This window comes from Eublepharis macularius, chromosome 8, assembly GCF_028583425.1.
Source record: "Eublepharis macularius isolate TG4126 chromosome 8, MPM_Emac_v1.0, whole genome shotgun sequence".
NCBI classification, from domain to species: Eukaryota; Metazoa; Chordata; class Lepidosauria; order Squamata; family Eublepharidae; genus Eublepharis; species Eublepharis macularius.
Genome location: NC_072797.1, coordinates 103,573,386 through 103,601,194, shown reverse-complemented (window position 1 = coordinate 103,601,194; position 27,809 = coordinate 103,573,386). Strand labels below are relative to the sequence as shown.

General features: G+C 39.7%; 1 protein-coding gene across 4 annotated transcripts in view; it reads right to left on the bottom strand.

The window, feature by feature from the left end:
• JAK2 (Janus kinase 2) overlaps positions 1-27,809 on the bottom strand; it is a 103,818-nt gene that overhangs the window by 53,729 nt on the left and 22,280 nt on the right. For 2 of the 4 annotated variants that reach the window (XM_054987341.1, XM_054987343.1), the window contains exon 2: positions 7,618-7,768. The exons of the other annotated variants lie outside the window; for them this stretch is intronic. The gene's annotated coding sequence lies outside the window, so the exon portion shown is untranslated. The remainder of the gene's footprint in view (positions 1-7,617; positions 7,769-27,809) is intronic. 4 annotated transcript variants of the gene reach the window in all.

Sequence of the window (27,809 nt, the reverse complement as noted above, 5' to 3'; positions counted from 1 at the left end):
TCCTGCTGGACAAGAGGGCTCCCAACGATTGTTTGGGGGCAGGCAGCTACTACTTTCTTCCTGGGCGTCCTGCTCCTGGGGAGCTGCTCTGGAGAAAGCTGCCGTGTCGGTGAAGCTCCAGCCGCAGCAACAGCGGAAGCATCTGCTGCTGCTCTAACATGCCCTCATTCCAGTTTTTCTCCAGGAGCTCAGGAGCAGGGGAAGGGCATGTTAGAGCAGCAGCAGATTCTTCCACTGTCACTGCGGCTGGAGCTTCACCGACGCAGCAGCTTTCTCCTAATATAGTGATTTTTAAAGTCTACGTTGACCTTTACTTTATCATACCACAAATAAGCATGCCATCCAAATATCAAGTCAAGACCTTCCCAAAGTCAAGAGCGAATCATTTCTCAGAAGCATCCATTCCTTCATCTACATTAAACATGAGGAAGCGAAATATAACTTCAAGTCTGGTAAACCTAAGCTGCCTCTTTCCTTTGCGCTGGAAGGTTCCGTGTGCTGAAAAAACTACACAAACTAATTCTAAGAAAAATACTGTTCTTAACTGAAAACTGGAAGTTTTTAAAACACAGAAACAATTCCTTAAACTGTAAATTCTCATTCTTCTTTTCAAGAACAAGCATATAAACAAGTTTCTCAGTTCAGAAGTTTCGTTTTTGCATTAAAAAAAACATCAAATGGGCTTAGATCCTCTTTTCGTTTACTTCCTCAAAATAAAAATATTGCAGAACTATTACCAAACTGCTGAAATAACAATAAGAGATCTTCTTCACTATAATGATACATTTTCTTAGATAAAAAAATCTCCAGTGTATGGCTCTCCAAACACCTAAATGTTTTAAACTTGGCGTCTAGGATTCCCCCCCCCCTCCCCCAAGGAACATAGCGTGCATTTGGACACATGCAAATTCTGGTTAGTCTGCATTTCGTGTACCTAAGACCACAGTTTGTTCATAAAGCTGAGTTACTCTGCCATTTGCCTCCTTCTTCATCTTAAGCAAAATCCCCAGGTGCTATCCGACACTCTCCCCCATTGCCAGATTGCTGGCAAAGTCTCACCACAGATGCCTCACACTATTGGTAAGCTCCAGAAAAAGGGGAGGGAGAATCCTAGGGCAAGCCCTGCCACTTCAATCTCCCTCTTGGCTTAGGGTGTCTTTCATCCCCTTTCTGTCTAGCTTTCACTGAATTTCTACTTTATTTTTTTTTTACTGTGGAACAAAGTAGATCTTTTACAAGTCTCATACCCAATCCTTTTTCTTTTGCTGTTTCACCTCATTCTTCAACCTTGTATTTTGCCAGACAGTATACGTTTAGCAGGAATCCCCTTATGTCTTATTCTTCCTGAACCCAGGTATAAAGAGGGGATTGAAGGGGGAGTTCTCTTTACAGGAAGGAAGGGCAGGTGGTGAGTTATGAACTGCTTTTGACAGCAAGAACATCTTGTGTAGAGGAATTTCTATTATACACATTGGCAAACTGAATGAAAACCATGCAAGTATTGCAAATCTTTTTATCCTGCTTTCTTTTACATTTTCCCTGCACAGAGGTTGTAGTCTCTGAAGCACAATTCTGCTTGGTGAGACAGAAGAATAGTCCTATATGAAATGTTGGCTGCAGCTGTCTAATATACACGTTCTAAATAAAGCATGAGAAAGCCAATTGTTGATGTTTTTTTCTCCCTGGCAGATTTTTCGAGATAAATATGTTGTCTCGTTTCATAATACAAACCACTTTTCCCTAATACTTCACTCACAGATAATGAGGTAATTAAAAGTGTTTATTTATGCTGTATTACTTATTCCAGCTGCACTATAACTTAAAAGCTAGCAAAGTCCAGTGAAGACTGTAAGTAGGGCAGGTCCAATCCACTGCCCAAAGGACCAAAGGGCTCACATGGTGGGTGCCAGACAGGTCACTGGGGCTCGGCTAAATAATGGGCAACAGGGCAGCTCCTCGAGGCTGCAACCTCACACAGTCCCACCCCTTGAAGGAGGAAGGAAAGAAGAACAGGCTGTGATGTCACTCACATTCATCTGGGGCTTGGGTAGCTGGTGTCCAGGGGCAGAAACAGCTGTGGCCCATGTCACATGGGGTGAAGGCCACCCCTTGCTCGCCCCTGCCAGGGAGTAGTAACAATTATTTTGGGCCCCCATCTTGGACTTTTGCCCAGGGCCCCAAAATCACTAAGACTACTCCTGGCAAGCTCTAAACTGATGGTAGTCTGTGTTATTGCCCACAGAGCAGTACACAAAGACTCAAACCTGCTGAGCCTCAGCAGTGCTTGTGAGCAGCATATGGCACCTATCTGGGAGAGTAAAATACCTTGAGCCATCCCTGCCTATGACAAAATAAGCCAGAAAGAACATGACTGTAATTGTAAACAGCAGGCCCAAATCTCCTCCTCCTCCTCTCCCCAGTATTGTTATATAATGTTACTACACAGAGATTTCCTGTCGCCACTAAGGTTGTCTAAATGGAGTTGAGGAAATCGAACAAGAGACGGGGAACTCACAGGGCAGCAGTATCACATATTAAGCATTCCTAGACATTATTATTAGGAAGGAAAAGACAATGGGCTGCTAGGTTCTGCACTGTGTCTTCCATTATATTTATTTCTGGCCAATGACTTTTTAGGATACTTCATCAAGAGTAAATTAAGGGCACCATTACACGTGACATGATTTGTAGGTAATCAAAGCACTCCATAAAAATCCACTTAGCTAAGTAAATCAGAGTGTACTTTGCAAATTCTCTTCTTTATTAACATAGTAACAATTCCCATAACACAGTTTCCTATATATTGCCATCCATGCCCATTTGACACTGCCTTAACTAGTGAGTGACTTAAACAGAAGCTCCTTGATTTCCTGTCTTGCCACATAAAATCTACACTGAAGTGGCCTGCACTCTTTGAAACAAGTAAGTATATGTATTGCCAACACTGCCTACACATGAACAATTAAAAGGGACTGGGAGGAATACTGTGAAGTGTATTTGATGCCAGTGTAAAGACTTAAGTTGGGCTTGCATCCAAATTGCAAAACATTAAAGGATGGTGGGGAGAGAAATTAAGAGTGCAACTGTAAAGCAAGGTAGCATCCTTCTAAATCCATTGACTTCAATGGATTTAGAAGGGCTAATTGGGTTTAGGATTGCGTCGTTGGCCATTGAATATGAATACATAGTGCATGGGGAAATCAATGAAAACCCCAAGGATAAAGAATAGTTTTAAAATATTTGTTTCCAAATAACAGAATAATTTTGAACCAGTGGCACAAGTATTACGCAAAGGATTATTGCTTAATTTTGCAGATATTTTCCTATGTACACATTTTAAAACATACAGCACATGATGAATTAAATGATGAATAAAAGAAAAGCTTTTACCTTTCATTTACTTTCTAACATAAAAAAGAGACCAAGTATTCTAGCTCAAATGGCAACAATGAGACTTGCTTCCATTTAGGCTTAGGGCATCTGTCAAACTGGATGAGACAGAGAATGTCCTTAACCAGAAAGTAAACTAACATTTTCATTCCATTTATCATGAAATATTGACCTTTTAATGAAAGAACCTGTGGTATTATCTTATTGCCCTTCATTTTGTTCATATATCATTTACATTATGGAATTAATGTTTCTTCTCAGGTTAGCACTGAGTAACACTGGAACCTTGAATAAACAACTGTAGAATTCAGCAGTTACATAAGGAGAAAAAGAACTTGTTATTCAGCTGTTCTGGATTTAAGAATGCCACTTGCCGATTCACCTGATTACTGAACATGTTAAGTCTTATAATGTATGTGAAGTTCTTGAGTAAGTGCATCTTAGTGAACTCCAGTATGTTTCCAATTTTCTCTACATATTGCAGAAATTACCAGCAGTTTAAAGGAAAAACACAAAAGAAGTTACCCATCTCATTTTATCAATAACTGCTGGTGCAATGAGTAATAATTATAAAACTTCTTTTGATACATACTATCATTCCAATAGATCAGCTAGGAACAGCACTCTGGCAATCTTTGCTTTCTTCTTCACAGGAGGGGAGGAGCATGTCTTCCAAACCCTAATTAAAATATGGATTGCAAAGGGCTCTAATACACAGCTGAGTAGTTTATCAATATAAGTTCCTGTGGAAGAAGGGTGGGGAGTTGCCTCACTCCTCATCTGCCAGCCCCAAACAATGCTGAACAGCATCTTTTAAGTAGGGCTGTGCTTTGCCTGCCCCTTGGTACTGGCTCTGCCCCCTTACTTGTTGTCCTCTCTACCTTCAAGCTCTGGCCCCACTTCATGGGGAAGGGGTTCCCCATGTCAATCAAACTTCCCCAGTGTATTTGTACACAGCCACATGCATATCCCTGGCTTCTTCAATAGCAGAGCTTATCCTTTTCCTTCCTGGGGAGTCCTGACTGTGGCCCTCCTGGCATGACCCAAACAAAGTCCCCAAGTTAAACCCCTTTCTGTTCACTCAAAATATTAATATTTCCACTCTCTCCCTGAAAAAAACTTCTCATTTCCCCTCTTTATTCTTGCCTAACCATTGCAGTGTAATTGATTTCCTTCTCCATCCCTACTAACCTAGAAGTTATATTGCTGTAAAGAAAATGTAGAAGGTTCCTATTCTCCTGTTAGCAGCCATCGTATGCCTCCAGCAGCCAACCTGCTTTCCCCTTCACCTTGCCATAGCACAAGTGTATCTGCAATATTCAGTATGTCTGTAGAAAGATAGGCTGGAGCAAGCCTTTCGAATTGCGGGCCATTGTATGCTGAGACTTCAGAAGCCCTTCAGACTGCATTGCATATTGTTGGAAGTGATAGTCTCTCTTGGTCACATTCCCATGGAATGGAAATGTTACTGCGTGGAAATCTCAAAAGGAGAAGATTCTGAAAGCCTGGCCAACATTACAAATATATGTGTAAACTGGAACTCCGCTGAGACAGTGCGTGACAATATGATAAATGTTTAGGTTAACAACCTGACAATCCCCATTGTATTGGGACACTGATTGGTACTTCTGATACAAATATGTATGAGAATGAGGAGACCTTCCAGGTATGGCAGTGCCAGTTAAGAAGGAAAAACTCAAATGGACTGTTGTTCATCTCACAGAAGAATATCAACTATAGTACTGCTGCACAATGCCTAATCAGTTAAAAGGGGCTTCAAAAGCCCAACTGAAGTATTCTGATTTGTTTAGTAAAGGGAGGCCATGACTTGAGTTGGACAAATTGGATGACTCTTATTAGTATCTGTAATCATTCATCTATAAAGCTGTGAACAACAGCTGGGATAAAAATGGTAAGTAGGTTCATCCACTTTCAACAGAAATTTCGATAACTACTATGATGCATGGAAAAGGCATTATATGACCGTATGCCTGATCTTGGCTGAATCTGTAGTCTTACTAAGAGAAAAAGGGTGTTTTCACATGGGTTATTTGCTGTTGAGAACTGAGTTTTTTCCCTCCTTCCCACACAGCATCGTGATGCATTCCCAGGGTTTCCCGAACCTCTCTCTGATCCTTCTTAAACCTGCTTTGCTCTGAAGTTTTGGGAAACATCGCCGCAAAACCTGGTTGACTCTCATGTGAGTGGAACAGTTCAGATTTTCCTGATTCGTCCACATGGCTTTTATTTCCATTGTGGCTGCCATTCCTTTTCCCTATTGTAGAGGAATTTTCTTTTTTAATCAGGAATTTAATATCATTATATCAGTACACTGTTATACCACACTATGCATTAGGTTATGTGAATTTCCTAGGTTTCCTTTTTTAAAAAGTGAACCTCTAGCCCCTTTCCTTGCAGAGATATTTGCAAAAAAGTGTATCTTCACAATGTGATGGGCTAGCGATTTAAAAATGAAAGCTGGGAATTCAGAGAATCCGATGAAAATTTTGGTGTAACAATATATTACTACAATGCTCTTGAATTGCTGATTCAAAAAACTATCAGGGACCGTTGCCACTGCTCAGTATTAGCAGCTGCAGCAGCAAGTAAACTACACAAGCCTGTCCCTGTGTAGAAAATAACATAGATGACAGTGTCTGGGTTTTGCTACGATTACTATTGATTGAATGATATGAATTTTTTTTTTGTGCCTTCAAGTTGAGCCAACATATGATGACCCCATAGGGTTTTCAAGGCAAGAGACATTCAGAGGTGGATTGCCATTGCCTGTCCCTGCATAGCAACCCTGGCCTTCCTTGGTAGTCCCTCATCCAAATACTGATCAGGGCCAATCCTGCTTAGCATCTGAGATCTGTCAAGGTCCGGCAAATGATTATCAGTACCTATATGGTGATGTGCACTGATCTGGCAAAATGCATTTAATAATAATAACAACATTCGATTTATTACCGCCCTTCAGGACAACTTAACGCCCACTCAGAGCAGTTTACAAAGTGTGTTATTATCCTCACAACAATCACCCTGTGAGGTGGGTGGGGCTAAGAGAGCTCAGAAGAGATGTGACTGACCCAAGGTCACCCAGCTGGTTTCAGATGAAGGGGTGGGGAATTAAACCCAGCTCTCTAGATTCAAATCCTGCCGCTCTTAACTATTACACCAAACTGGCTGATGCCTGTAATTGAGATGTGTACTGTTGCTACTCATAGCATATTGAACAACATAACATGAGGTAGAAAGGAAGACAATCTAGTAGATTCCAAAATGAAGATGGAACTATTTAATTGATAAAAATGATAGATGTCAACAATGACCCAAAAAATATTTAGCTTGCTTCATATTTAAAGAAGTATAAAATGTGTGGTCTTTATGTGCAAGATAGATGGAATGTTGAGGAACTGACTGAGCAAGTTGAGTTTTCCAATAGCTCAAATGGTAGTCCCAGTGAAAGCCCTACATGACAGAGCCATGGGAGGTCATTTCGGTAGTGTAAAATGTAATTAGCAGCATTCTTGTTTAGTCCATGCCATAATCTATGAAAATGGCTTTCTGTGCCAATAAAACTGTTCACTGTATAACTTCTGAGGTGCTATTGCTTACTCCAGCACTGGCACACTTCTATGAAGGGAAGGCATGATGTAGTGAATCTTGTACAGGGAGTGGTGAATTTGGGGTGGAACACAACCACAGTGTGTGAAAGGTCACCAAGAGCTGCTGGTTACTATGAAGAGGAGGGAACATGGGTAAAGGGAATAACTAACAGTTGCTAAGGTTTTTTAAAAGGCAGTTGGATGGATAAAAACAGGTGGCCAGATGAAAGAAAGTTGAGGGGAATAAAGAACCTTCCACCTGACTGGTGGACTCTCATACTCTCCCTCTCTCTGTGTGGGTGTGGGTGTGTGTGGAGAGAGTGAGGAAGTTGGCTAAGTATTGGGAAGCGGTGGGGTGTAGTTAAGCATCTATTCTGAGGAAAGAATCTGTTTACATAAGTTAGGTTGGTTGAGTGGTTTAATAACAACATATTGGGAAACTCTAATGTTTATAGTATATAAGTATACAGTTGATAACTGAATCCATTCACCTGTGTGTGTTTACCTAACCTTTGATCCCTTACTTTGAAATAAAGTAAAAGAACTTGCCAGTCACACTGTTAAAGAGTGAGACAATAAAGAGACCCCCTTGTGGGGGGAGGGTGTTGCACCAACTTACAATTCCATGTGCTTCTGTGGGAGGTCCCAGATGTAATGGATTGACATCACCATCCCAGTTGGTCATGTCTGGTGGTGTTAAATCCCAGGAGGGACTACCAGAAGAGGCCAGGTGAGAGTCCCACTGCCTGTCACAAAGGGGCTCCAAGAGGCTGAAAAGGAGTCAAATTTTTGGAGTAAGCACAGGAGAGGGAACATGTAGGAGGAATGGGGGGGGGGCATGTTTCTAGCATCTCATCTCAGCTGCCAAGAATATACAGGCGATTTGTTTTGCAAAAAAAAGGGGGGGAAATACTTTTGGTAGTTTTATATCACAAAAGACTCCTTCCTTATTTTTTTTTTTAAAAGAATATGACCAGAGACTAATTCTAAACACAGTGCTCTCTACTCCTTTTGCCCCTTCTGGGAAAGGTTAATAAAATAATGATGCCAAAGGAACTATTGGAAATAAAGAAGTTTTATAAAGTTCATTAATCAGAATATTCTGGTATTTCTCATTACCAAAATCCATCTGCTCTGTCACATGCTTTTAAAAAACTCCAAGCCATGATCTGTTAAAGAACATAAAGTTAACACACAAGATAGAAAAGCTTATTGTGCCATATATTCTTGGACCCTGGACTAGAACACTTTCTACTTGGTGCATATCTGAAAAGGCAGACAGCCCAAAATACAGATATGACAGCTTGCACAGCCAAGATCTCCCTTTATCTCTACAAACACAGCTTGACAGAAAATGGGAAAAAAACCCACAAAAACAAGACAGGGTTCTGAAAGTAAACACAATTTTTAAAAAAGCATGGCACTGGCATAACATTTGCTTTAATTATAGGATTAAATGATAGACTTTGCAGCTCATTGAATGTATACAAACTGAACACACTTTTTTTATTTTGCAGAAATGTTTTCTTATTCAGGTTGGTTTTATGAGCTGAAGGGAAACTGATACATTTTGATGTATCGTAATTAATATTAATATCATTACACTTAAAATGTAGAAATAAAATATATACAATTGTGCACTTTTCGAGTAGAGGAATTTATATCTGTATTTTTAGTCTGCTTTTAACTTTGATGTGTATGTCTTTTACTGCAAAAGTACCTTGAGTCCTTCGGGAAAGAAGTGAAGCAGAAATGCTTTAAATAAAATAAACTGGCATTTAGAAATTAGATACTTCACTTTCTCCAACTTTAAAGTACTTTAAAAATCTTTCAACTGATAATGCACTGATATGAAGTTATACTACCAAAATGTATCTAGCAAAGAATATGCATAGTGTGAAGTAAAATTTATTTTAAATTCTTTATTTAAGTAGGATATTTATATAACCTGCTTTTCTTCTGACAGTCAGGACCCAAGACAGGTGACAATAATAGAACCAAACAAAAATAATCTATTAATAATTAACACACAATTAAAAACAGGTAATTGATAAAGATAATAAAAACAGATAAGCCAGTCCCTTCCAGACCCTTCCAGATTCCAAAATGCCTTGGGGTATTTTAGAATTCCAGACGCATGCTCCACAGAAGCTGCTGTAGGAGCATGGAACACAAAGCTCCTTGAAGCTATTGACACCACTGCTCCTTGTCGACCCCTCCGGCCCATAGTTTACCACAGAGCTGGCTGACCTGAAGAGGGCTGGAAGACATCTAGAAAGACGCTGGTGTAAAACACGTGCAGAAACTGACAGAACTTGCTGCAGAACACACTGAAGGATCTATGAAGTGGAAATGAAAGCGGTAAAGAAACGTTACTTCTCGGCAACCTTAGCGTCGGCTAGTTCACGGCCGTCCCAATTGTTCAGGGTATCCAGACACCTTCTAACCCCTAAATCTGAACCTTTACAGACCCAAGAACAGACAATTAGCTGTGAGGCCTTTGCTAAGTTTTTCGCTGATAAAATATCATGAATATGCTTTAATCTAGATGCTAGCTGCAATACAAACAAGGTAGGAGAAATGGTCTTGGCATTGTAGTTCCTGACGTTTCGCCAGCAGCTGTGACTGGCCTCTTCAGAGGTATCGCACCAAAAGACAGAGATCTCTGAGAGCCAGCTCTGTGGTAAACTATGGGCCGGAGGGGTCGACAAGGAGCAGTGGTGTCGATAGCTTCAAGGAGCTTTGTGTTCCATGCTCCTACAGCAGCTTCTGTGGAGCATGCGTCTGGAATTCTAAAATACCCCAAGGCATGAGAGATCTCTGTCTTTTGGTGCGACACCTCTGAAGAGGCCAGTCACAGCTGCTGGCGAAACGTCAGGAACTACAATGCCAAGACCACGGCTATACAGCCCGGAAAATCCACAACAGCCATCGTTCTCCGGCTGTGAAAGTCTTAGACAATACATCAATTATTGTCCAGTCTCTAATCTGCCCTTTCTGGGCAAAGTGATTGAGAGAGCAGTAGCTGACCAACTCCAGATGTGCCTTGGACTGGTTTAAATAGTTTCTCATTGAATGGACTCAAAGGATTGCCGTCAGAAATCAGCCATCTCCAGAATAGGAACTATCCTGTGGGATTCTGTAGGGCGCAATCTTATCTTAACAACAACAACAACAACAACAACATTCAATTTATAGACCATCCTTCAGGACAACTTAATGCCCAATCAGAGCAGTTTACAAAGTATGCTATTATTATCCCCACAACAAAACACCCTGTGAGATGGGTGGGGCTGAGAGAGCTCCAGAGAGCTGTGACTAGCCCAAGGTCACCCAGCTGGCTTCAAGTGGAGGAATGGGGAATCAAACCCGGCTCTCCAGATTAGTGTCCCATGCTCCTAACCACTACACCAAACTGGCTCTTCTGTGTTATTCAACCTTTATGTAAAACCTTTAGGAGAACTCATTCACAGCTATGGAGTTGGATGTCATCAATATGCAGATGATACCCAACTCTATATCTCACTATCCATGTCCCCACAGAACGCAGTAGAAATCTTGGATCGCTGCCTGGCAGCCATAGTGAAATGGCTGAAAAATAACAAATTAAAATTGAACCCAGACGAGACTGAAGTGATGCTTGTTGAGAAGCCAGAGATCTTGAAAAACATGGTACTCCCCACTTTCAATGGAGTTTGTTTGACCCTTGCAGACTCGGTTAAGAGCCATGGGGTTATACTGGATCCAGCACTACTACTAGAAAAACAAGTTAAGGTAGCTGCAAAAAATGCTTACTACAATCTCACTCTAGCCTGGAAAATAGCTTCTTATCTCAACACAGCCGACCTGGCCACTTGGATCCAAGCTATGGTAACATCAAAACTTGACTATTGTAATGCATTATAAATTGGTCTCCCATCTAAGTTAACTAGGAGGCTCCAATTGGTGCAAAATGCTGCGGTTTGACTTTTATCAGGAGTGAACAGGAGCTTGAACATCACTCCCATTCTACAGTCACTCCACTGGCTACCTATCAGTTACCATGCTCAGTTTAAGGTATTGGTTATTACATACAAAGCTCTTCATGGCCTTGGTCCAGCATATCTACGGGACGCCTCCCTCCCTATGTCCCTCCACAGCAGCTTCGCTCATTTGAACAGGGTCTCTTGCAGGTGCCAGTGTGTACATGGGTGAAATCAACAGTAGCCTGTACACAGGCTTTCTCTGTGGTGGCCCCTAGCCTATGGAATGGCCTGCCTGAGGAGGTCAGGAGAGGCCCCACACTCCTGACTTTCTGCAAACAGTGCAAAACTGAATTATTCAAAAAGGCCTTTTTCTCAGCTAAGAGGGTGGTATTGTAGGGAAAGGGTCCCAGATGTTTTGCGAATGAGTTAGGAACCATAGATTTCACCATTATGTTGCTTACATATTATCTGTTGCTTTAAATATGTACTCCTATATACTACATGTACTTCAGGTTAAATGTAAGTCCTAGAATTGATTATGTTCTGTTTCAGCAATTCTTCAACCCCATATTGGATCCTTGGTAATACTATGTATTTGTAAACTTGTATTCATTTACCCGATGACATTGTTTATGGAAATGTTTCCTGACACTGTATGAAAATGTCTGCCTTTGTCCTTGTCACTGATTGTACTAATCTCACACTATGTAATCCGCCTTGAGTCTCAGTGAGAAAAGTGGAATATAAACGACAAACAAACCAACAAACCAACAAATCTCTGTCTTACAGCTTTGCCAGAAGCTAGCTGTGTGGGTGTATCTATACTTGTATAGGTAGTTGCACATTCTGTAGACAGAAAACCACTGCTCTTGAACTGCAGATTCATACACAGAGATCTTGCTTACAAATCAGGCCATGCAGCCAGCAAGGGATCATCACCACGCACAAGACAAAATCAATTACACAAGATAACCGGTGACTCATGACATCACTCTATCTAACAGGAAACACGTTAGCCCCTGAGAAGACATCAAAAACAGTAAAACAAGGATGCCAACTCTACAGGTAGAAGTCACTGCATACTTCGTGGGCTCCCCAGAAAGATGGGACTTCTGGAAGTTAATTTGTAAAGAAAAAGAATAAGGGGAGAAGCCCTCAAAAATAGCTCGATAAGAAATGAAAGTACCCAAAAAGGGGCAAAATTGTTGACAATTGCTGATTTCAGTTAAAAGGGGGAGTGGGTAAGCCGGATTAAACTCCTGAGAGCTGATAGAATGCATGACTGGGGAATCCAAACCCTCTCATGATTCCTCACTAGGCCCCAGTCTGTAAGATTTCTATATAAGGTATTTTATGAAAAGCTTCAAAATTAGAAGTTAACCAGATCCCTAAATTAGCCCCTTCAGTAATCTAGGTACAGGTCTTGTGACATCATGTTTTATCTTAATGCTACCTAATGTTTTAAATAGGCCGTCCTTCAAAAAGCGGAGTGGCCAGGGCTTTTTTTCTGGGAAAAGAGGTGGTGGAACTCAGTGGGTTGCCCTCAGAGAAAATGGTCACATGGCTGGTGGCCCCGCCCCCTGATCTCCAGACAGAGGGGAGTTTAGATTGCCCTCCGCACCATGGCATGGAGGGCAATCTAAACTCCCCTCTGTTTGGAAATCAGGGGGCGGGGCCACCAGCCATGTGACCATTTTCAAGAGGTTCTGGAACTCCATTCCACCACATTCCAGCTGAAAAAAAGCCCTGGTGGTGGTGGTGGTGGTGGTGGTGATACTCTCCTGGTTTTCAGAAAGCTCCACTACAGCAGCTGCTGCTCCCTGCACCATCATCTACCATAGGAGACTTTTTACGAAAAGCTTTATCTCACAAAGACCCATTATCTCGACTTCCGGCTTGGGAATCATGGTGGTCTGATGCAGTTCGGGGAGCTGAGCTGTCCAAGTTGCTGTTTATCAGGGCTGGTGGGGTGCTAGATCGCCCACGGCCCCCTGCTCTCAGGCGGAGAGCAGGCAAGAACGCTTGAGACCCCGAGGGCGTGTAGATCTCGGCTGAGGGGGGGTTCTGCGCAAAGGATTCCCTCCCAGCCTTGAGGTCCTGCTCTAAGAAGGGTGGCAGAAATCTCTGCAGCAGCTTTGGAGTCATTAAGTTGGCATAGGATCGCCGTACCCAAGCTTCAGTAACTAATTTGGACTAATCTGAATATCTGAAACAGTGATTACAACCCAGAAAAGATCCGGCAAGGTAAAGATCGTTATCTCTTCTACGAGTTTGAAATTGGACTAGAGGATTTAAATTCAAGCAGAAACCTGAAGTAGAAAGTTTAGAAGGGCTAATTAAGTTCATCCCGGTAAAAGAATTGTATGAAAAGAAGCTTTTAGAAAAGAATTAGAGGCAAAGAAAGGATTATTATTTACATACCTGTGGTTTGAAGAGATAGCGAACTGTGGGAATGGAGAAACATCGCGAAAGAAAGTAGCGGTGCGACGACTGAGAAGGAACAGGAAGTGTGTCATAAACATCAAGATGCGAGGCTAGAGCGGCTGTGAAGGGAAAGGCGGAAGCGGAAGTGCACCATTTTGAAAGAGGGCAAGGGCAAGCCCTCATTGCAACCGGAAGTGGTCCATCTTGGAGAAGGGTAAGGGCAAAGCTTTGATTTAAAACCATAGAGAAAAGACGCCCGCCATTTTGGACAGTTAAAGTGCTAACTTTTGGACAAAATACTAGTAAAACAAGAAATTTAATTTGGGAACTTAAATATTTAAGCCACGGAATTGAGAAAGAGAGCAGACTCATGGGAGCGGAGCAAATCGAGCTCCACGATGTCGAAAAAGGACTGGCAGTCGGCATTTGATAATTTGGATAAGAAAGTGGCTGAAGGCAACAAAGAACTAAAAGATGTAATACAAGAGATGATGAAAGATCTCAAGGAGACAATTAAATCTGAAGTGGCGGAGTTAACAAAGAGTATCGACAAGGTCAAGAAGGAACTACAGACGACGCAGCAAAAAGTTAACGAGGTGGAAGAAAAGACAGAGAAGCTAACCACTACATTTAAAGCAGAAACCACAGGCTTGAATGAAAGAGTGGTGGTGATGGAATGTAAATATATGGAGAGACAACTTAGATTTCGTGGCGTTCCGGAGGAGGAGGGGAAGGTAGCCCAAGAACAGATATCGGAAATACTAGCAGAATTCTTGAATAAAACCATGGAAGAGATCGTAAGACATGTGGACGTAGTGTACAGAATTAATTCAAGATATGCAGCTCAAAAAAATCTGCCTAGAGATATGATTGTGCAGTTTACTACCAAAAAAATGAAAGAAGATATTGTGACCAAGCAATTTCAAAACCCACTGGTAAAGGAAGGAAAAAAGGTAAGAATAATGAAGGAGTTACCTAAAAAAATCCTGATAGAAAGGAAAAAATATAGAGATCTGACTCAGATTTTGAAAGAGTTGAATATAAGATATAGATGGGAGATTCCAGAGGGTCTGAGTTTTGAATTCCAAGCAACTAGGAGAACTATTAGATCGCGGCATGAGATGGAGATGTTCTTGTTGGACAACGACAAAGACCCAGAATTTGATTATGGAGTGTAAAGTAATATCATGGAATGTAAACGGACTTAACTCACCTTCCAAGCGTAAAACTATTTTTCATTGGCTATCCAAGCAACGTTGTAATATAATTTGTTTACAAGAGACCCGTGTTAAAAAACAAGATCAAAAGTACTTAAAAAATTACAAATTAGGAAAAGAATTTGTCTCTGCAGCAAAACAGAAAAAAAGGGGAGTTGTGTTATATATCAAGGAGGAGCTGCAACCTAAAATGATATTTAGTGACTCTGAAGCCAGATATCTTGCGGTGGAAATTATTTGGAACTCCCAAAAGACACTAATAGTAGGGATTTATGCACCAAATGAAGCTAAAGACAATTTTTTTAAACAACTACAGAAGCAATTAGATGGAGTGACTTATTCACAAATAATCCTGGCAGGGGATTTTAATGGAGTGGTAAACTTACAGGAAGACAAGAAAACAAAGGGGACTCAAAAGAAACAGGGATTATTGCCAAAATCTTTTTTTGAAATACAAAAACAAGAAAATTTGGAGGATGTGTGGAGAAGAAATAACTCCAAAGCCAAGCAATTTACCTATTATTCAGCAAGGCACTCGTCGCTATCGAGAACTGATATGATCTGGGCCTCTAAGGAATTGGCAATATGGACTAAAGAGGTTGAAATTATGCCCAAAGTAAGCTCAGATCACAATCCAGTTATGTGGAGATTTGGGAAATGTATTAAAAAATTTAGATGGAGAATTAACGAAGATTTACTGCAACAGGAGGGCAATTTAGATTTATTACTGAAAGAAACTAGATTTTTTATACAATATAATTTGGATAAATCTGTACCAATGTATAAAGTATGGGATACGTACAAAGCTGTAATGAGAGGTGTCTTAATGGACTTAAATGCGAGAGACAAAAAAAGAAAAGAAGAAAAAAGGAAAGAAATTCAGGAAAAGATAAAAATTAAAGAGACTCAATTAAAGAAAAGACCAGGGAAAAAGAAACTACACCTGGAGATAAAGATTCTGCAAGAACAATTAAAAGCAATGGAGAACAAAGAATTGGAATGGGAATTGAAGAAACTAAAACAAAAAACATTTGAGGGTGCCAACAAGCCGGGGAAATATTTAGCTTGGCAATTAAAGAAGAGGAGGGAAAAAAGAGTGATAACTAAGATTATAGAAGAAGATAAGACGTTAATGGATCAATCAGCCATAAGTAGACCATTTTATAAATTTTATGCCAAATTATATCAGAGTAAAGTGGTAAAGGAGGATAGTATTGATCAATATTTGAGCAAAATTGACTTACCAAAGCTATCTGAGAAGTGGAAGCGAAAACTAAATGTTGAAATAACAGAAACAGAAATTATGGATGCAATACAGTCGACTAAATTGGGGAAGGCACTAGGACCTGATGGAATAATGGCTAAATTTTATAAAGTAATGGCAAAAGAGGTGGTGCCTTTCCTGAAAAAAGTGATGAATGGGATCTTAAAGGGACAAATGATTCCGGAAACCTGGAATGAGGCTAATATATCACTGATTCCAAAAGAAGAACAGGACCCATGTAATGTAAAAAATTGTCGACCTATATCACTGTTAAATAATGACTACAAGATTTTTGCAAAAATATTGGCGGAGAGGCTGAAGGAATGGCTGGCTGAATTTATTGCAGAAGAGCAAGCAGGATTTTTACCAAACAGACAGATTAAAGACATTCTAAGGACTGTAATAAATACAATAGAATACTATGACAGACAGTGTGAAAAGGAAGTTCGTTTCTTTTTTGTGGATGCAGAAAAGGCTTTTGACAATTTAAATTGGAATTTTATGTTCGCCACAATGGAGAAGTTACAGATGGGAAAAGAGTTCATCCAAGCGGTAAGAACTATATATAAAGACCAGTGTGCAGCAATCGTAGTAAATGATGAATTAACTAAGAGACTGGAAATACGGAAGGGTACAAGGCAAGGTTGCCCATTGTCTCCACTGTTGTTTGTCTTGATACTGGAAATTTTATTGATGCAGATACGAGAAGACGATGCCATAAGAGGTATGAAGATTAAGGGATTTACATACAAAGTCAGAGCTTTTGCGGATGATGTAATGGTTATTGTAGAGGATCCAATTCAAAATATGCCAAGATTGTTGGATAAGATAAAAGAATTTGGTGATTTGGCTGGATTTTATGTTAACAAAAGAAAATCTAAGATATTATGTAAGAATATGGTGAAACAAAGACAACAAGAATTAACGGAAATTACCAACTGTGAGGTAACACATAAAGTAAAGTATTTAGGAATAGAGCTTACTGCTAAAAATATTGACTTATTCAAGAACAATTATGAAAAGCTGTGGCAACAAATTGATAGAGACTTAATCAAATGGAATAAGTTGAATTTGTCGTGGCTGGGAAGAATAGCAGTAATTAAAATGAATGTACTTAACACGAATTATGTTTTTACTGCAAACAATACCAATAATAAGAGACAACAAGCAATTTGACAAGTGGCAAAGGAAAATATCTGACTTTGTATGGGCAGGGAAGAAGCCTCGAGTGAAGATGAAAGTTTTATGTGATGCCAAAGAAAGAGGGGGATTACAGTTACCAAATATAAGATTATACCATGAAGCAATATGTTTGGTGTGGCTTAAAGAATGGATGTTGTTAGAGAATCTTAAACTTAACTCTCAAAGGATATAAAAAAAATTTTGGTTGGCATGCGTACTTATGGTACGGTAAAATTAAAGCGGACTCTATGTTTCTGCATCATTATATTAGGCGAAGTCTCTTCACGGTCTGGCAAAAATATAAAAAATATTTGGATGTAGGTATCCCAACGTGGGTGGTGCCAATGGAAGCTATTGACCCGAGGATAATTTATAATAGGGAACAATGTGTGTCATATAAAGAGGTGTTGAAAATGGAGCAGAATATGATTAAGCTTAAAACAGAAGATGAAGTATCTTATTACGGATGGTTCCAATATAGGCAGATTAAAGACTTATATGACTCGGATCGTTTAAAATCGGGATTTAAATGGAATAACTCGGAATTGGAAGAATGTATACTACAAGAAGGCAAGAAAAAGATTTCTAAAGTTTATAAGATCTTGTTAAAATGGTATACAGAAGACGAAACTGTTAAAGTCCAGATGGTGAAGTGGGCTATAAACTGCAATAGAGACATAACAACGGGGGCATGGGAACACTTATGGAAAAATACATTGAAGATATCGACTTGTACTAATATTAAAGAAAATGTTTACAAGATGATATATAGATGGTACTTAACGCCGAAGAAAATAGCATATGGGAATAACAAAATGTCAGATAAGTGTTGGAAATGTAAAAACAATGAAGGTTCATTATATCATATGTGGTGGACCTGTGAGGAAGCAAAGCAGTTCTGGGGAGATATTATAGAAGCTATGACTGCAATTTTACAAATTCAAATAAATAAGAACCCAGAACTGCTGTTGTTGAACTTGAATATGGAGGAGATTCCCAGGCAATATAGAACATTACTATTTTACATGACAACAGCAGCGAGAATTCTATACGCTCAGAAGTGGAAGACAAAAGAAGTACCAACTATTGAAAATTGGATACAAAAATTGCTGTACATGGCAGAAATGGACAAAATGACAAGAAAGTTGAGAGAACAGAATCCAGAGGAATTCTTTAATGACTGGGGGAAACTAAAACAGTATTTGGAAAAGAAGTGGGACATAAAGGGAGAAATGTGGGTGCTAGATAACAATTAATTTGGCAGAAGGGAAGAGAGGGCGATCTTTACAAGAGAAGAGATAAGTTAGAAACATGCTGTAACTGTTAATTTGATATTAGGTTTCTTATAGTTTAACATATAATATCTATTTTAGTAGTATATTAGAATGAATAAGAAAAAGAGATATAAGTAGTAGATTTAGACAGAAGGCTGGAAAACTGTTGGAAGTCTGAGATAAAGGGGGGAGGGGAAAGGGTGGGGGAATATGGAAATGAGGGTATTAATAAAAAAAATTGTAATATTAAATTTTACTCACCCAATAAAAATCTTTTTAAAAAAAAGACCCATTATCTCCACATCCAAACTCATTTATAATCAGATTAGTTTTTCCATACAGATTTATTTATTCAAAAATATTTATTAGCTGCCTTTCTTCCAAAGGTGCTCAAGGTGGCTTACAAAATAAAATATAAATACATTTTAAAAATAAGTTTAAAACAGAATTAAAACACATTAGAAAGCTGTCATTGGGTTAAAGTAAATACACAGCCAGAATGCAATAGCTGTTTTGTTCATAGTTCTTCCAGTAAACAAAACACATACATACAGAGAGGAAGGAAAAGGCAATGATTTTGGATCCTATTTTCAAGACTTTAAAGGGAAAAAAATTATAGTCAATCTAAAGTGCTTTCTTTTAACCAAAACAGTAGCACAGACATTCAGTTTATTTTCTTACAGTTATAACCAAGGTCGTGATGAACTAAGGGGAAAAAGTTAAATTGTATCTCTGCAAGGTCAGCTTAGTATGTAGGTTTTTCATGGTACAACACCACTAAAGAAATTATATGTATCATTTACAGTTATGGATGAAAACCAAGAAGCACAGTTAAGCATTCCCACACTATGACCAGTGTTGCCACCATCTTCTCTGATTGAAGTTTTTAGAACATGTGGTTCCGCTGTACCAGTAGGGAGCAGAGTTCCAGGCAGCACAGGAGGGCTGCATTGGGGAGGTGATGGCTGAAGTGTGTACACTTCTTTTAAAATAAATAAATATATTATGTTGGTTTTTCTTACGCTAGAGGCTCTAAGAGCAACACACACAACACACACTGCTTCTGACCAATTCACCGTTTACTCCATTGAAAAGGCAATGGATATTGGAACAGCTTTGGTCAGATTCAGCACCAACAAAAGTAAACATGCACATTATTTCAACTGGCAAGCTATTTGTTTTATTCTACATTAGCTATAAAAAGTCTTAGCAGCATACAGAAGTACAGGCTAAGGAGGCAATCAACCAAACTTGATTGAAAACCTTTAATTAAAAGCTTATTACCCCAGCGTGGTGTAGTGGCTTGTACATTCGGTTCAAAAGTGGGGAAGCTGTTTCAAATCTCTGATCCGTTATGAAGCTCAATAGTGACCTTGAGCAAGTCACAGTAACCCACCCCACAGGGTTTCACGTGGCTAACACCTGGTAATGATTTCCTTGGAGGAATGGAAACATACAGAAAAGTAGTCAGCCAACTAAAAGTAATAGTATTTTTTAATACTGACAAGTCTGGCATAGGTAAACTTGCATCTGCAACTGCTTGTGTGTCATGAAGCAGTTAGAAGGATTTAGAACAGGGGGCGGGGAAAGGCCCTAATGGCCTTTTCAGTTTTAAAAAACAGCTCTTACTTGTATATATTTTATATGAACAAGCAGTTTGACCCTTCGTGCTTACTTTGGAAGAATGTGTGAACATCACAGCCAGACAGGACCCTAACAGCAACTGCTTTCTGCTGCTGTACAGAGAAATCTCTGTAATAAGAATAATTTTTATAGAGGAACATTCCCTCCTATCAGCCCTCAGCCGTACCCTGCATAAATTCACCTAAGACATAACTAAACAAACCATGAGAGATTTATTAGTGAATATCATGACAGCCTTAATTTTATTTAAAAGCATTAACAGCCAGGGTTGGAGAGGGGGGAAGGAGAAGACACATGATTTGGGTCACAACAATGGGGAAGGGGTGAACCCTTTGTTAGAAATCATACTCACTATGTTGAGGAAAGATTAAGAGATGCTAAGTTTATCAGTATCAATGGAGGGGAGACAAAGGCAGACCACCCCCCACAACTGCTTTGAAAGATAGTGAAAGATGTTATGAGATCCAGTAACAAACTGCCACCACACCCTGCTGGCTTATACTCCCTGTGCTGGACCACCTCTCTCTGCATTGTTCCAATTCCTTCCTGCTCGCACCTGCTGCATGAGCATTGTGGTTGGTACCTGTCTTTGCCATTGAAGCTACGACTAAAGCAGTTAGCAGCTCTGCAGTTGCAGCTTCTCCCTATCATCTACTATTAAGGGACAACAGAGCTTAAGGAAAGAAAAGGAAATGCCTGCACATGCTCCAATACGTTCTAATGTTTCCATCATGCAGCCTTATGGCTCCTATGCATACCAATTCTCCTTGAATAAAAGGAAAGGAGAGTTGGGAAAAATGAATAATTAGCTAGCACATTGCTATCTATGGTGGTTGTTCTGGAAATGGGGGAGAGGAGGGTGAAGGAAAGGCAACAAATTTACAAGGCTGCAGTAGCTACTATATACAGAATGTGCTTCCAGAACTAGGCAGACTTGGCTTTCAACTCAGACAAGAGTAAACAAAAGCAGAGACACCACCAATGAACAGAACGTTGCTCTAGCTTAAAATAAGAGGGCACTGAACTTATTTTGGTCTATTTATCTTTACAGAAGAGATGCCATTTCTTTCACAATATATATATATCTAGGCCTACAGATCTATGAAGTTATCTAGGAACAAGAACCAACAAACAAAGCACAGCTAGCTTCCTAGGAGAAACATGAAGGCCAGAAAATTACTGTGTCTTCTCCCCACCACGAGGTTTTTTCTCTTGCTCCAAGGTTGAGGGAAATATTTTTTTACTTTTTCCAACAGAAAAACTGCAAATTTTGTGACTTTGCCCATCCCCACCCCCCAAACTCCTATAAAACATTCTCTTTTGGAAAGAACGAAATACTTTTTAAGACAAGGTTTTACTCACAATGTGTGGCATAAAGATTTTTATGTAAGACAATTTACAGCATTAGACAATAATTCCTATATATAATGGAAGCTTTAAATCATCACTTACTGTCATCACCTCCTTCCTCGGAGATCCGGGAGAGGGACAGTCCTGCACTGTCTGGGAATAGCTCCTCCTCTCCAAAGCAGGGTCAGTTGTTTCAACTGATCCCAGAGAGGCTCGTCCTTGGCTCGCCAGTTCGTTTCTAAGCCATGTCCCATTGTTTGAGTCTTCAAAGTTAAATTTCTGCTCCTCCACTTCTTACTGCACCTAATAATCTTAACTGGAACACTAAGAAATAAAAACTATATACACATAAACATGTATTCCTTCTAATTCATCCAACTTGTCTTGTTTTGTCTTTAACATAAATGGTCTGGCTACCTTCAGTATCTTCACTATTCTTTGGGTGGGTAGGACTGTCCCACTCCCAGACCATCAAGAAAGGAAGCTTCACAGTAAGTGATGATTTAAATCTTCCATTCTCCAGTGGCCCAAGGGTGTGGGACAGTCCTGCACTCTCAGATACATATACAGGGTGAGTCTTGATTCCAACAATCTTACAGAGCGTGCTGCAGCACCCTCCTTCCAGAGGCAGCTTCTGCTGATGCTATCTTATCTATCCTATAGTGATTGGTAAAGGAATGTACTGACTTCCATGTTGCTGCTTTGCATATCAGTTCCAGAGAGGGAAAGGATCTATATGCTGCCGAAGTGGTTGCTCCTCTGAGCGAATGTGCTGTGATGCCTGTCGGCTGTTCTAATTGTCTGGCCTTATAAGCCATGAGGATGCATTCTCTAATCCATCTACTTATTGTGGATGTAGATACCTATTGTCCCAGAGAGCACTTCCTAAATGATACAAACATGCTCTATGATCTGCATATTAGTTTTGTTCTATCCATGTAGTAGCTCAGTGCCCTTCTTACGTCTAAGTGACGCCATTCCTCTTCCCTCCTGTGTTTTGGGTTAGTGCAAAAGGATGGCAAAATTATGTCTTCTCCCCTATGGTATGTGGAATTCATCTTAGGTATAAGATGAATCAATGATCAGCGTGCTGCTGCCTTCCCTCGTGTTACTGCGGTTGCATAGGCGGGTTGAGCTCCCATACGTTGACTGTGTCTCAGCGTCACTTTTGCCCACTGGAGAGGACTCGACCGCCACCCCAACGCTGCCCATCTGGCTGGGGTGAGTTTTCCTGCCCAAGGTCTGGGACATCTTAGGACTGTTGGCTCCATCGCTCACACCAGCACTATCCATGGCCATAGGAGGGGGGTAGGAGGGAAATCCCTTCCTTTCCCCCACAAGCTCCGAAGGTCTGTGTTTCGTAGCTGTTGATTTTCTTCTTCCTTGTTTGTACGGGATCACTGCTCTCAAGGAGCAGAGTCTTCTGATATCCTGCTTGGCTGCAGGGCCGGAAAAAACTGGGGAGCCAAGGACGAGCCCCTCTCCTCCGGGATCAATTGAAACAACTGACCCTGCTTTGGAGAGGAGGAGCTATTCCCCGACAGTGCAGGACCGTCCCACTCCCTTGGAACACCGTAGAAATCATTTACAACATATTTTCAAGGAAGTTTATAGGGACTGGTGAAGAGCCTTATATTACTTTCTTGAAAACTGATGACTTATTTCTATGAGTACTACATCTTCTAAGAAAAATGCAGAAAATTTTATACACTGAATTCAAAAGTCCCCTCCAATGTCTCTTTCCATTGATGTATACTGTACTCTATAGCCCTTGTAAAATTGAAAGTGCAGGAAATTCCATTACTTATTTAGAAAAACATTCTCAGTTAATTTTTGTAAAAACAAGGGCTTTCCCCTGATATTTAAATCAAAATCTATCATCCAGTTTCTAACATTCTACAGTTTTATAATCAATGTATTCTTCACTACCACCAATAGCATATGCCCAGTAATCCGTCCATGTATTATTTCTCCACCTTTCTCTATACAAAATAACTTCCAAGACCACCTTCTTACTCTAATTCCCCTGTTTAAAAACTGCCTGATTTTTTTAAATATGAGCATTAAAATGATTAGAAAGTCAACCGAACAGTCTATATTTCAATGGGAAAGTTGTTTCTAGGTATAATGCTTCACTTAAGATGAAGTTCCCAGGGATCCTGAATCCACAAAATTTCAGGCAGATAAAAGCAGGCATCCATATTGTACAGGAAATTAAAAATCTCACAGCAAGTCAATCCTGGGTATTGTTATGACTGAACAGGGCCACATCGTTCAAATGGCGGCAGAAACAACATGGCCTTTGTTACCAAACTTTTTGGATTACTTTAAAGTACTCTTTGTAAATACCGAACCAAAAATAATTTAAGACCTCCTGTTTCCATCAAGTTTCATGATGTCACATCCTAGTTCTCTTTTTTTATATTCATTTGCAATTTACAGATTAAATTATTCATGCCAAAATTTTATTTGAAGTTAATACGTTGGTATTCTCCCTTTAAAAATTTGTAGGACAGAAAAATCCTGAAATTCACAAGTAGACAACTGTGGGATTTGTCAGATCAGCTTGTGCCAGGATTGGGGGCGATTGGGGGAGAGAAAGGAAAGCAAAAGGTACACTCAATTTGTTAACATATGTAATCACTGCACTGCCATCTTTATTGTTACCTCGCTAGGATTGTCTCCAGATCAGCTTTTTCATCCCGTCTTCCAGGTTTGTTCCATTACAATGTTATAGTTTTGCGGGATGGTGCAAGTAAAGAGCTCACTGGATCCTCATCAATTATCTGAATGACAGGCTTACAGCAGTACTGGCCTGTACCCTTCCATTTACCAAGTGGGCATTGGGAAGAAATCCAGTTGGTACTAACTGACCTCAGCTCTTTCAATTAAAGTCCTTACTCAAGTTTAATGAAAGGATAGCAAACTCAAGCATTCTTTTATTCTAGCAAGGATCTTGTTGATAAGCCTGGAGAATTTTCATAACCGATTTAAAATACTCGTAAGAGGGCTATTGCCAGTTGTACAGAAAGTATTGCAAGGTCTTATTCCACATGGAAAAGCTACCCATCTTCAAGCTTTCCCACAGCCAGCACTTGCTAAAAACAAACAAGCTGGGATTTATTTATTTATTCCAATGTCCTGTTTTCCATAAACTGCATTGTATTAATGAAAAGATGTTAAGGTGCACAGCACTTTATATACTTTACATACCAACAAGCATGGAATGCTAGCTCATGTTCTTTTGTTCGTCTTGAAAGATGAGGAGTGGAGACTGGGTCTCCAACAAATATCTGGCAAAAATTTCAAAGCTTTCTAGGTCAGCCTTAGAAATAATGGGGGGTGGGGAGAGAGGTTCATTCTCTTCTCTGGGGCCTGTTTTTTGGGTTATAAACATACCTTGTGAAACACTGCACTGAAGTAACAGGTATCTTAAGTTATATGATTAAAGCAAAGATGTTTTCCCCACTTCAAATAGGACAAGAAACTTGTGCTCAAGAATATTTATCTAGGCCAGCTGAGAATGCCGAGTGCATTCTGGGTTCCAAAGAGAATGCCAAGAGGTGCTGGGCTCCAAAGGAAGGCAAGCTGCTTGGATTCATTCTGCTCTGCTTGCACCCACTCACTCACTCTCTCAAGTCACAAATGAAAATAAAGCAGCATGAATTCCAAGCAGCTTGTGTTCCTTTGGAGCTCAGCACCACTCGGCTTGCACTCACTCACTCATTTTCTCTCCCCACCCCCCAGTCACAAATGAAAGTAAAGGAGCAGAGCAGAATGAATCCAAGCAGCTTGCGTTCCTTTGGAGTTCAGCACCACTCGGCTTTCACTCATTTTCTCTCTCTCTCTCCCCCCCCCCCACAAATGAAAGTAAAGGAGCAGAGCAGAATGAATCCAAGCAGCTTGCGTTCCTTTGGAGCTCAGCACCACTCGGCATTCACTCATTTTCTTCCCCCCCCCTCCCCCGTCACAAATGAAAGTAAAAGAGCAGAGCAGAATGAATCCAAGCAGCTTGCCTTCCTTTGGAGCCCAGCACCACTCGGCATTCTCTCTCTCTCTCCCTCACCCCCAGTCACAAATGAAAGTAAAAGAGGGGAGCAGAATTAATCCAAGCAGCTTGCCTTCCTTTGGAGCCCAGCACCACTCGGCATTCTCTCTCTCTCTCCCTCACCCCCAGTCACAAATGAAAGTAAAAGAGGGGAGCAGAATGAATCCAAGCAGCTTGCCTTCCTTTGGAGCCCAGCACCACTCGGCCTGCACTCGGAGAAAAAGAAATCACATGGGCGGGGCCAAAACCCACGTTACCTCTTTTTAGACCTACCGGAACGCCGTTCCTATGCGTTCCAGCTCCAAATATTTAGCATTGCTTTAAAAAATAAAAACACTTCAGAAAACCTGCATTAATATCCCATTATTCTGATTCCACCAATAACACACATCACACACAGACAATTGCTCTCTATTAGCAGAGTATACTGTATGAACCAGATGTATCTGACATGCAACTGAGCTGTGCCCCAAGGCAAATGACCTGATTCATACATTTTTGCAACCAGACTCAGCTGAAACATGCACAGAACTGCAATCTAAATTATATGTGAAATGCAACTTTATTCCTCTGTGTCTTGTATAATCTAGAAAGATTCACTTGTGCGTAAAAAAAAAAAGTAAGAAAGAAATTAAACCCTCTGCAGGAACAAAATGTTCCAAGATACTCCATAAAATATGAAAAGGTCAGATGTTCCCACACTTGTTGCCATGGAGAAACACTGCTACTCCATATCAATAACACCCCATTTTTGTCACTCTAAAATTTTACATGGCATGAAAATTACCAGCTTTAAAATTTAAAGTAAAGGGGGCTATTTTGCTAAAGGTTGAAATCATTAAATAGTTGAGAGCATTAAAAATGTTCTGATTTGAAATGTTGACTTGTTTGGATTTCAAGATAAAATTATTTTATTTTTAAAATGCAGATTTTCTCACAAACGCATGAACTACATTTGCATTAACTATATTTACAGCAAACAAGTTTACATAAAACAGCATACAGTTGCACGTCTCTTACAGGATTTTCCAAATATTATCTATATTATAGAAACTAATGCCAATGGTTTGACAAAGGTAAACCACAGTGCACTAAGAGTGGACTCCACCCTATTCCATCATACATAAATACTTGCTTATTAAGGGGAAATCCCATGACAAACTGTGTGGGTTGATCTATTCGCTCATGGTGGGATTTCCCTTGTTGCATACAATTACATGTGGCTGCCTACAACGGATTACCGAAAATATTTTAGGCATAAATACAGCCTCATTATATATTCTATGATAAACTATCCCAACTCTCTATTTGACCACAAAACCCAAGAGATCTCAAAGAACTGTGTCCCAACTTATTGCGCTGGTTTCAGCATTATTTAGACTGCTATCTTCTACTCATTTAAAGTTTTCACTTATCAGATTTTCATTATTTTTAGAACTGCTTAAAATTACTTAGGTAGATGATTTTTTTTCTAACTTAGTTTGAACTTCAAAGAACACTTTCAGTGCTTGTGCAGAGATGTGAAGGGCTGGGGAGAAGCTCCAGAAAAATGGTCGTATAGGTTTTATTACTTCTCTGCTTTTCTCCACCTCCATGCCCACCATCCCAAGAAAAATTTGGAAAATTTTGAGAAGCCCTAAAAAAAAAAAAAAGAGGTTCTACTCAAAATGTGTACAGCATATACTGCAAATATCCACAACGTTTTTTCAAGAATGTCTTATTTAAATGTAAATAATTTTGGCAGAGAGCAATGTGTTACAATCCGTTTAAATCATAATCAATTAAAGAGTTCAATATTTTCAAAACTGTAAAATTTAACTTAATACCCTACTGCAAATGTACAAGAGTGTTTCTTTCCAAATAATACGATTTCTTTTATTGCTATTATGTTTATCAATAATACTATTTCTTTTGTTTATTATCTTCAACTTCTTTTTAAACCTCTTCGATGGCAAAAATTAATATACAAGTGCTAAAGTAGCTTAGGATGCAGTAGTTTGCAACTGTCAAGCATTGGATATATTTGCAATTTTTCTTATAGAAAACCAAGACATTTATACTTTTAAATTCCTTAAATATGACACCCAGTATAATCATATGCTAAGTTATAAATTATGTGTTTTAAGTTAAATCAGTAAAATAAGTTGATAGGAAAGTAAGCACTGAATATTTCCTAAAACTTCTATTTTTTTCCTTAGAAAATCATGTAACAACCCCTCTCCCTGCATGGTTTTAACATTTCTGGACATTTTACACCTCTGTGCTCAGTAAGACAATTCTAACACATAGCAGAGCATTTTTCAACATGTCTCAGTGAGAAAGGTAGACTATAAATAAACAAATAAATAGTAATAAGACCAGTTCCCACTACCATCCCAAGAATACTATTTGCAATTGTACCTTCCAAAAGATTATTCGCAGCAATAAGCAAGCTATCTTTCAG